A 9,798-nucleotide genomic window follows, 5' to 3' on the forward strand; every position below is an offset into this window, starting at 1 on the left:
TTGTCGTTTAACTATACAATTGAATTCGTCATAGCATTTAACCCAGAATTCAAGCAGTGTGAGTTTGATCTGTCCACACACTTTTGGATGCTCACTTGTTATAGCCTTTAACCATAATTCATATGAACATGCAACCCATAAGGAACTTTTAGTATAGAATTCTCGATTGTCTGCTCTCACCACAACATTTTCCCTCTTTTTATTAATAAATAACAACTTATTATTTTATTACAATAGTAGCTTTCACCTTTTGTATTCTCGATGCAATGTTACACGTTGAATCGTATAGTATATGTAAAATTAACTATATGTTTTTTGCTCATTTCAGTACTACATTCACAAGGAATATAGTCACAGATTCTCCTCCAAACCCAACGTTCTTGAGTTCCTATCAAGAAGAACTGTGAAGGGGGTGCTTATCAAGAAGGTACTTAATTACTTGACTTCAAAACATATAGTAATTGTACAAACATATGTACGATTATGTATTTTTCGTATATATTTACAAGTGTAAATTTCGCATGGTATTCTTTTTTTGGACAGAGGTCAGCTGATACTTCCATGGACAATCATGGTATGTGTAATCTGACCGACGCATTTGAATATATTTGTCTACAATTATTGTGCGGAATACTCAAACTTAGACTGAAACTATAATCCATATCATGGATGGAAATAGGCATCTACATGATCTCAACATAAATAATCAGTAGTCCAATTACTCAACCCAAGTTAATATATGAAATGACATTATTTTAGGTTATCTCGTGACATGACAAAGAATTATTTTTATACAAATGTTACATGAGAACCCTTCACATGATCAGGTACATAGTTTTACAGTAATATTAATTACTTAATTTCAAATAATATCCGTATATCATCCCGTCTAGATGAACAATCATGCTAGCCACAAGTTCAAGAAATACTTCTGGTCAACAAACAGTGTATAACTCATGGAGGATGTAACATGTTAGTGGTGTTCAATACTTTGACACCCTTGAAATCTTCTGTGCTAGCAATATTTTTGCAATGATTTCACATACAAATGCATACATCAAGATACTTAATATATTAGTGTGAAAACATCTTCCCGAGTCTACTTGCACATATGCATTATTCATTGGTATTTTTTGCATCACAATTTCCTTTTATTATTTGGATTGATAGCAAGATAAAAAAATTATCTAGCTACAATGTCTGCAGATAATAGACGGGCCACCAAAAGACAAAGGATGACAGTGCCAACTTTAAGTAATCCTACTTCAATACCACATAGGTTTCTCTAATTTTGAGAGGTTACTACTTGTAGTGTTGTTTAGTATTTGAAACTAGCTTCACAGTCATGTATGCTAGTAGTTATTTTGAGAAGAATTTCATGAAAAAATGCAACAAGTCAACAATCACTTATAGTTCATGATGATTCCTAGTTGCATGATCACTAAACATTACACACCTTCTCAGTGTAGAGGTTGTTATCTTGATATGTATCTATTAGATGCTATTATCTGTAAAGAATATTTGTTGCTCATGGCTAGATTTTATACTTATATTAATACAACAACATTGAGAAAAGGCCAATATTTATTAAAACAAATCATAAATTTCATATTAAAGGTTTCTGACTAGTTTGAATGGACGTGTTCTGCAATTATATAATACTTCTATGTTCATACTATTTTACATGAAATGTGCAGGTTCGAGTTTATAGACGGGCGGCCGAACAGCCCCAACTTCTACAAAACTTCCACATGGTTTTGTGTAATTTCATGTAGAGTGCATTGAGACATTCAGGATTATTTATAGTGCCAAAAATATGTTTTTTTTTATGTTGGGTACAACGTTATTTGAAAATTAATATGTACTCTTGTAGTATATGTGATACTTGGTGGTGGTTGTTGAGGAATTTATTTAATTAGACTGTTATATTTTGCATAATTATTTAATTAATTTGTACTTATTGGATAAATGAGTACATACCTTTAATCCTAAAAGGATTATTAGTCAGTCCTCCATTAGCGGAAGCTGCATCGTTATGAATGTCCGCAATAGGGAAATTTTGACAATGGAAGACATTTGTAGAAATATTTTGGTTTTCTGATAAGATTTTGCAGTCCCTAATCCAACCTATTTTAGCCACTATGAGTAGTGACGGACACTTCTCAATGCATGGGGAGGCTAGTGCACCAACTGCAGTCACACAATGTAGGAAACCCATTCCTTATCTCCCTTGGACGACTGAAGAAGGCCATCACACTATTGTAGTTAGTCACTTGTACCAATGATATATGTCCGACCATAAATAAAGAAGCTATGGTCCTAAAAATTCAAACTACTCTAAGAGCATGTACAAGAGGAGCTAGTAAAAGTGACCCCCCGAACATCCGCGGACGCGTCCAAGAGCTGCTTGCACTTCACGTCAGCCTCGTGGCTGAAGCAACGGTTCGCTGCCACCTTCTCCCCGAATCTGATGGACTCGAGGTTGGCCTGTGTTAGACGAATAAGCCGCGGCTGCGGCCAGGGCGCGTCGGCGCGCGGGTGCACCGGCCAGATTAGCTAGTGCATGCACGTAGTTAGCAGGTAGTTAGTGCGTGTGTGTAGTTGGACTAGGTAGTGGCCGGTGTAGCAGCCGGGTCGTGTGTATGACCGAGGGAGTGTGCGTGCCTTGGACTGCTGGCGATGGAGCCGGAGGACTGACCGCGTCCAGGCCGTTGGTGGGCGCGTCGTCTGCGTACGGGCGCGACGGGAGCGCGAGTCAGGTACGGCATGGGGCGCGGGGGACGTGAGCGAGTGCGTACGAGCGCGCGTATAAACCACGAAGGTCTCTGTGTATCGCTGCTGCAGCTGAGTTCGTGCTCAGGAAAGAAACAGGGGGCTGTTCGTGCAGCCGGCGGCGTACGTGCGCGGGCAAAATCCTGCTGCGTCCTTCTCGTTTTTCTTTGTTCTATCTCCGTCCAGCTGTGAGAGAGAGCTAGCTAGGGCTGCCCCAACAATTGGTATACAGAGCTTCAGTTCGGGCGATCATCGGCGACCATGGCGCTCGTCCCACATGGCGGAGGCGCGGGCGGATCGGCGACGATGGCGATGCCGATGCTCACCGTGGACAACTACACAGTGTGGGCAATCAAGGCGCAGGCGTTCCTCGATGTGCACACCGTGTGGGAGGCGGTGGCGCCAGGCGACACGGCGGTGAACACGCGGAAGGACAAGACGGCACGCGCGTTGCTCCTCGGAGCGTTGCCGGTGGATGTGCTGCTGCAGGTGTCGACGAAGCTCACTGCCAGGGAGGTATGGGACTCCCTGAAGGTGAGGTTCGTCGGCGCCGATCGGGTGCGCGCGGCGAGGCTAGCGACGCTGCGCGGCGAATTTGACCGCCTGAAGATGGCGGACGGCGAGAAGCTCGACGTGTACGGCGGGAGGCTCGAGGCAATGGCGGCGAGGTACGCCAACCTCTGGGAGATGCTGGGCGACGAAGCACTTGTCAAGAAGTTGCTGGATACGGTGCCGGATCGCCTCTTCCCCGTCGTCGCCGGCATCGAGCAGTTTCACGACGTGACGACGATGGCATTCGACGAGCGAGTTCGGCGCCGTGGACAAGCGCGGGGGTGAGCAGCTCCTCATGACGGCGGCGCAGTGGGCAGCGGGAGCGTCGAGACGGCGGTGCTCGGGACGACGACGACGACAAGAGCGTGGCATCGAGCAGTGGCGGGAACCGGCGCGGGCGCTGCTATAAGTGCGGCGAGCGCGGCCACTTCAAGAGGGACTGCCCCAAGCTGTGGAGGGAGCCGGCGTCGGAGCGCGCGCTGCTGGCCCATGTCGTCGGAGTCGAAGACGGCAGACTCCTCTAGGCCACGGCTTAGGGGGTGAATGTTAGACGAATAAGCTGCGGTTGCGGCCAGGGCGCGTCGGCGCGCGGGTGCACCGGCCAGATTAGCTACTTCATGCACGTAGTTAGCAGGTAGTTAGTGCGTGTGTGTAGTTGGACTAGGTAGTGGCCGGGTAGCAGCCGGGTCGTGTGTATGACCGAGGGAGTGTGCGTGCGTTGGACTGCTGGCGATGGAGCCGGAGGACTAACCGCGTCTAGGCCGTTGGTGGCCGCGTCATCCACGTACGGGTGCGACGGGAGCGTGAGCCAGGTACGGTATGGGGCGCGGGGGACGTGGACGAGTGCGTACGAGCGCACGTATAAACCACGAAGGTCTCTGTGTATCGCTGTAGCAGCTGAGTTCGTGCTCAGGAAAAGAAACAACGGGCCGTTCGTGCGGCCGGCGGTGTATGTGCGCCGGGCAAAATCCTGCTGTGTCCTTATCGTTCTTCTTTCTTCTACCTCATTCCAGCTGTGAGAGAGAGCTAGCTAGGGCTGCGCCAACAGCCTGTTGCTCTACCTCGTCCTCGTCTTGGGCAAGCAACTCAGCCAGTGTGTACTCTATGCCAAATCAGGCCTGCTCCGGCACGGGTTCCTCCTACTCCTCATCTGACGGTGGCTCCTCCTCCTCCTCCACCTATTCCATCTTGTCCAGCATCTCCACCTTCTCCTGCTTCAGCGGATGCTCATCTGAACTTTCCAGCCCCGGAGGAAGGCAGGCCACAATGCACGCTATGAGGAGCTCCTCCATGGCACACATCTGTTCTTGGATCTCTACCCGGCGCTCCAGGATCAGCATATTGTAATATGTCACTCATGCAGACCAGGATGGCAGCAGGACGGCGACGGTGGAGCGATGTCATGAATGCGTCCTTACATCCTCATCTAAAGAAGAGGAGGTGCCCATCGGATAGATGGGTCTTGGCCCCGCCCGTCATTCCGATGTAGCGGACGCGTGCTGGAGCGTCCGGATGTCTCTGCATCCTCCTCGCATTTGGATTGTGTATAGGAGGTGATGGTCAGCCCACATGTTTGGGTTGGATGTGCGCGGACAAGTTTGGTGGAAATTCGATGTCCATGCAGTTACCGCGCAGGCCACTCAGACGTTTGGGCAAGATACGTGGGCTGCAATTGTAGATGATCTAATAGCATGGCTACATACATGCTTGCAGAAATAAAACAACATGAATCAAGTCATTTCTATAAGCACATATAGCTTGTTACTGGTCAGACACCATTACTAATTTCATACAAGATAGTGGCACACGTGGTAATACTTATGCACATATAGCTCATTAGCACGTAGAATGAGCTAGCTAGCTACAGTGGAGCATTTAACTACAAACAAGACACTAGTAGGAAAACCATTACTACTCCTATAGAGGATGCTGGAGTAGCAACTTTCTAGGCTCGTCAAGGGCAAAGAGAGGCTCTTGGCCCATTGACCGTTGGCTTGTGGTGGGAGCCTCTCGGGGCAGCTCTAGGCCCTCCGATCTTCTCGGACAACTTGGACCCGAGCGGCCCGGCTGGATAGTCCATGACAAGTGGACCACCTGGTGCTCCCGGGGTCACCATCAATGGCGGCACCCATCGAGCCCCCGCCGGCGCGTGAGAGCCTGGACGGGACCGCCTGTCGGAGTCCTTGCCCCACCGGGCTGGTCGAGTCACGATAGGCACACAAGCTGGGTTTCGGTCCCTGTGACGTCTTGCACGTGGGGCCCGATTCAAGCTCGAGCCTCTGAACCGTCCATTCCGCGGTGGCTTGTCGTGGGGGCCTCTCGGGGGCTCTCTGTGCCGTCCGATCTGCTTGGGCGGCGCAGACCCATCATGTCTGGCTATGTGTTCCATGATGGATGGACCGCTGGACTCGCATGGGGCCACTGTCATTTCGCTGGCTTCATAGACCGTTGTGACGCGAAATGGCTTAGCTGGGACCGCCTGGCGGCGTCCTCGCGTCTCGAGCAGCCTGCCAGGCTTGTCCGATCGCGATATGTGGTATGTACCTCGTGCTCGCTTGTGTCGTCTAATGCATGTGTTCCGTCCGGGCGCGCCGTTCCAATCGGTCGGGTCTCGTAGGCCCAACGTGGATTCGCTCGGTCCCGCTTTGATAGAGGCAAAGGTGTCCCGTCTTTCGATTAGATGGTGGCTATCGTTTTGGAGGAATTCGACTTTGACGATCCGACTACGAAGGTGCGAGGACGTCGCGCTTTAGCAATCGCTAAACCAACTCCGAGAGGTTATTGACCACGCCGGAGCACGATCAACCTCACCACGAAGGTCTGTTTCCTGCAGGCAAACGAAGAACAAGCAAGAAACTAAGATTGCAATCTGGATATTGCGAATATAAGAGGAAAGCTTTATTGATCAAGGTGGGGTTCTGTGACGCCTTTGTCCGGTCGTTGAACACAAACGAAGTACGCGAAGTTGCAGCTATGGCGAACTTTAATCTAAACAAAACCCAAAGTCTAAACGGTGCCCTAAGGGCTGTATATATGGAGGAAGAGGGGGGAATTTCGTGGCCCTTGGAGAAGGGGTCCGAAACAAACCCTATCTCTTGTTGCCCCACACATACGGACTCTAAAAACAGCCTATACTTATGTATTTCGAAATTACATGGGCCTGGCCCAATAATAAGGTGACGCAGCACCTAGAATAGCCTCTGGACGAAATTTATGAAGTGACATCTTGTATATTTCGTCCAAGGCTTCATGCACTCCTTATGATGGCTTCAAAGTCCTGAAATCATCACTTGTAACTCCGTTCTTGTTCCCCTTGCCCATGCCATCAACTCCATGCTTGTTCTTGCTCCAATGTTCATCCTTCTCCAAGCTAGGCCCTTCATTTGTAAGCAAAACAACTGTATCCAATTTAGGCAGCATCATATTCTCATGAACATTAGAATCATTACCAAGAAATGAAAGTACCTGGTAATTTAATTGGCGTGCGTGAGCTCTAGTAATTGGTCCAGTATATGTAACAGTAGGGGCTGTGGGTGTAACAATGGTATTGATGTCCTCATCATCCTCCCCTTTTTGAAATGAAGTCGTCCTCGACGGAAGCTCATCTTTCTCACCCAAATAAGGCTTCAAATCTGCAATGTTAAAAGTGGGGCTAACCCCAAAATCTGCAGGTAGCTCAAGTTTATATGCATTATCATTTATTTTCTCTAACGCCTTAAAAGGACCAGCAGCACGTGGCATTAGCTTTTGATTTGCGCAAATTGGGAAATCTATCCTTACGCAAATGTAACCAAACAAAATCTCCAGGTGCAAACACAACATGTTTTCTACCCTTATCTCCCGCAAGTTTATATCTAGCATTCATACGCTCAATGTTTTTCTTAGTTGACTCATGCATTTTTAAAATCAATTCAGCACGTTATTTAGCATCAAAATTAACCTTCTCCGAAGATGGAAGAGGCAACAAATCAATAGGTGCACGAGGTAGGAAACCATACACAATTTCAAAAGGGCACATCTTAGTAGTAGAATGCAACGAACAATTATAAGCAAATTCAATATGAGGCATGCATTCTTCCCACATTTTCTTATTATTCTTCAAAACAACCCTAAGCATAGTAGACAATGTTCTATTGACTACTTCAGTTTGTCCATCAGTTTGGGGGTGACATGTAGTACTAAAAAGCAGTTTAGTCCCCAACTTAGCCCGTAAACATCTCCAAAAATGGGTAAGAAATTTAGTATCACGATCTGAAACGATAGTGTTTGGCACACCATGCAAGCGAATAATTTCACGAAAGAACAAATCAGCAACATTAACAGCATCATCGCTTTTATGACATGGTATGAAGTGTGCCATTTTCGAGAATCTATCCACGACAACAAATATGTTATCCCTCCCCTTCTTTGTTCGAGGTAAACCTAAAACAAAGTCCATAGATATATACTCCCAAGGAACACTAGGTACAGGCAAAGGCATATATAAACCATGAGGATTGAGTCGTGACTTAGCTTTTTGACATGTAGTGCAGCGAGCAACAAAACGCTCAACATCCCGTCTCATCTTTGGCCAAAAGAAATGTGTAGCAAGTATATCCTCCGTCTTCTTCATGCCAAAGTGTCCCATTAGTCCTCCTCCATGCGCCTCCTGCAACAACAAAAGACGAACAGAGCTAGCTGGAATGCATAGCTTGTTAGCACGAAACACAAATCCATCATTAACAACGAACTTGTTCCATGTTCTACCTTCTTTACAATTCTGCAATACATCTTTAAATTCAGCATCATGCACATATTGATCTTTGATGGTCTCCCACTAGTAGAAAAGAGGGCTTTGCTTCAGGCCGGGTCAGCCCATTAGTGCCGGTTCAGTCCAGAACCGGGACCCATGGGGGCACTGGTCCCGGTTTGTGAGGCCAGGGGCCTACTGGGCCTCGTGGGGGCATTGGACCCGGTTCGTCTGGCCCCTTTGGTCCCGGTTGGTGGGACGAACCGGGACCAATGGGCCTCACTCCTGGCCCACCACCATTGGTCCCGGTTGGCGACTTGAACCGGGACAACAGGCTGCCCTTCAGTCCCGGTTCATGCCACGAACCAGGACCAATCACTACTAGGAAAAGGGCTATAGATGGAATGGTCACTAATGGCGCACCAGACATGTGGTGTGCCATTGCTATATAGCAATGGCGCACCACGTTCTGGTGCGCCATTAGTGTGAAAGACACTAATGGCGCACCAGACAAACGGTGCGCCATTAGTAACAAATTTTATTTTTTTATTTTGCCAGACATACTAATGGCGCACCAGGACATAGTGCGCCATTACTAGTTGTAACTAGTAATGGCGCACCGGCAACATAGTGCGCCACTAATTTTTTTTTTATTTTTTTTACTTTTTTGCAAAACTACTAATGGCGCACCTGGTGCAGTGCGCCATTACTAGTTTAAGCTAGTAATGGCGCACTGCTCCCCGTGCGCCATTAGTGTATATTTCCTGGACACTTGATCTCGACCCCCCTCCATCTCGATCGCTATCCCACCACGCCAGATCCGGCCCCCCTCGCCGCCGAGCACCCCCCGCACCCTCTACCCCGCTCCACCGGGCGCCGCCGCCGACCCCCGCACCCTCCCCCGCTCCACCGGCGCCGACGACCCACCGCACCCTTCCCTGCTAGCTCCACCGCCGCCGCCGACGACCCACCGCACCCTCCCCCGCTCCACCGCCGCCGACGACCCACCGCACCATAGCTCCCCTGCTCCACCGCCGCCGATGACCCACCGCACCCTCCCCGGCCCGCTCCACCGCCGCCGCCGACCCCCTGCACCCTCTCCGGCCTGCTCCACCGTCACAAACGAATGCTATAGCTAATTCCTCCCTCTCCCTCGCCAGTTCCCCTTCGTCCCTCTCCCCTGCGCCAGTTCCTCTCCGTCCGCTCCCAATCCGCGCCCCCGCCGCCTCCCTCTCCCCATCCTCCCCTCCGACCCCACCCCACTCTCGCCGGAGCAGCGCCGCAGGGCCGACGCCAACCTCGCCCTCGCCCGCGCGCGCCGCAACCTCCGCCTCGCATTCAACAGCTACACACATTCTACACCGAGGACAAGGACATGAAGAGCGATGGTTATCAGAACTCCGGGGTAACGATGGAATCCTACACCGGTAACGACAAGGACAGAGCACCCCCCGCAATCCCCGACGACCCACCGCACCCTCCCCCGCTCCACAGCCGCCGAGCACCCCCCGCACCCTGTTTTTATAAAAAAATATTACTGTTATGATTTAAACAAGTTTCAACATATTTAAACACAAATAAATATCAAACAACATTTTAAATGCATTTTTTATAAAAATTATTACTGTTTTTATAAAAAATATATTACTGTTATGATTTAAACAAGTTTGAACATATTTAAACATAAATAAATATCAAACAGCATTTTAAATGGACAAGGACATGAAGAGCGATGGTTATCAGAA

This window comes from Aegilops tauschii, chromosome 7 (assembly GCF_002575655.3).
Source record: "Aegilops tauschii subsp. strangulata cultivar AL8/78 chromosome 7, Aet v6.0, whole genome shotgun sequence".
NCBI classification, from domain to species: Eukaryota; Viridiplantae; Streptophyta; class Magnoliopsida; order Poales; family Poaceae; genus Aegilops; species Aegilops tauschii.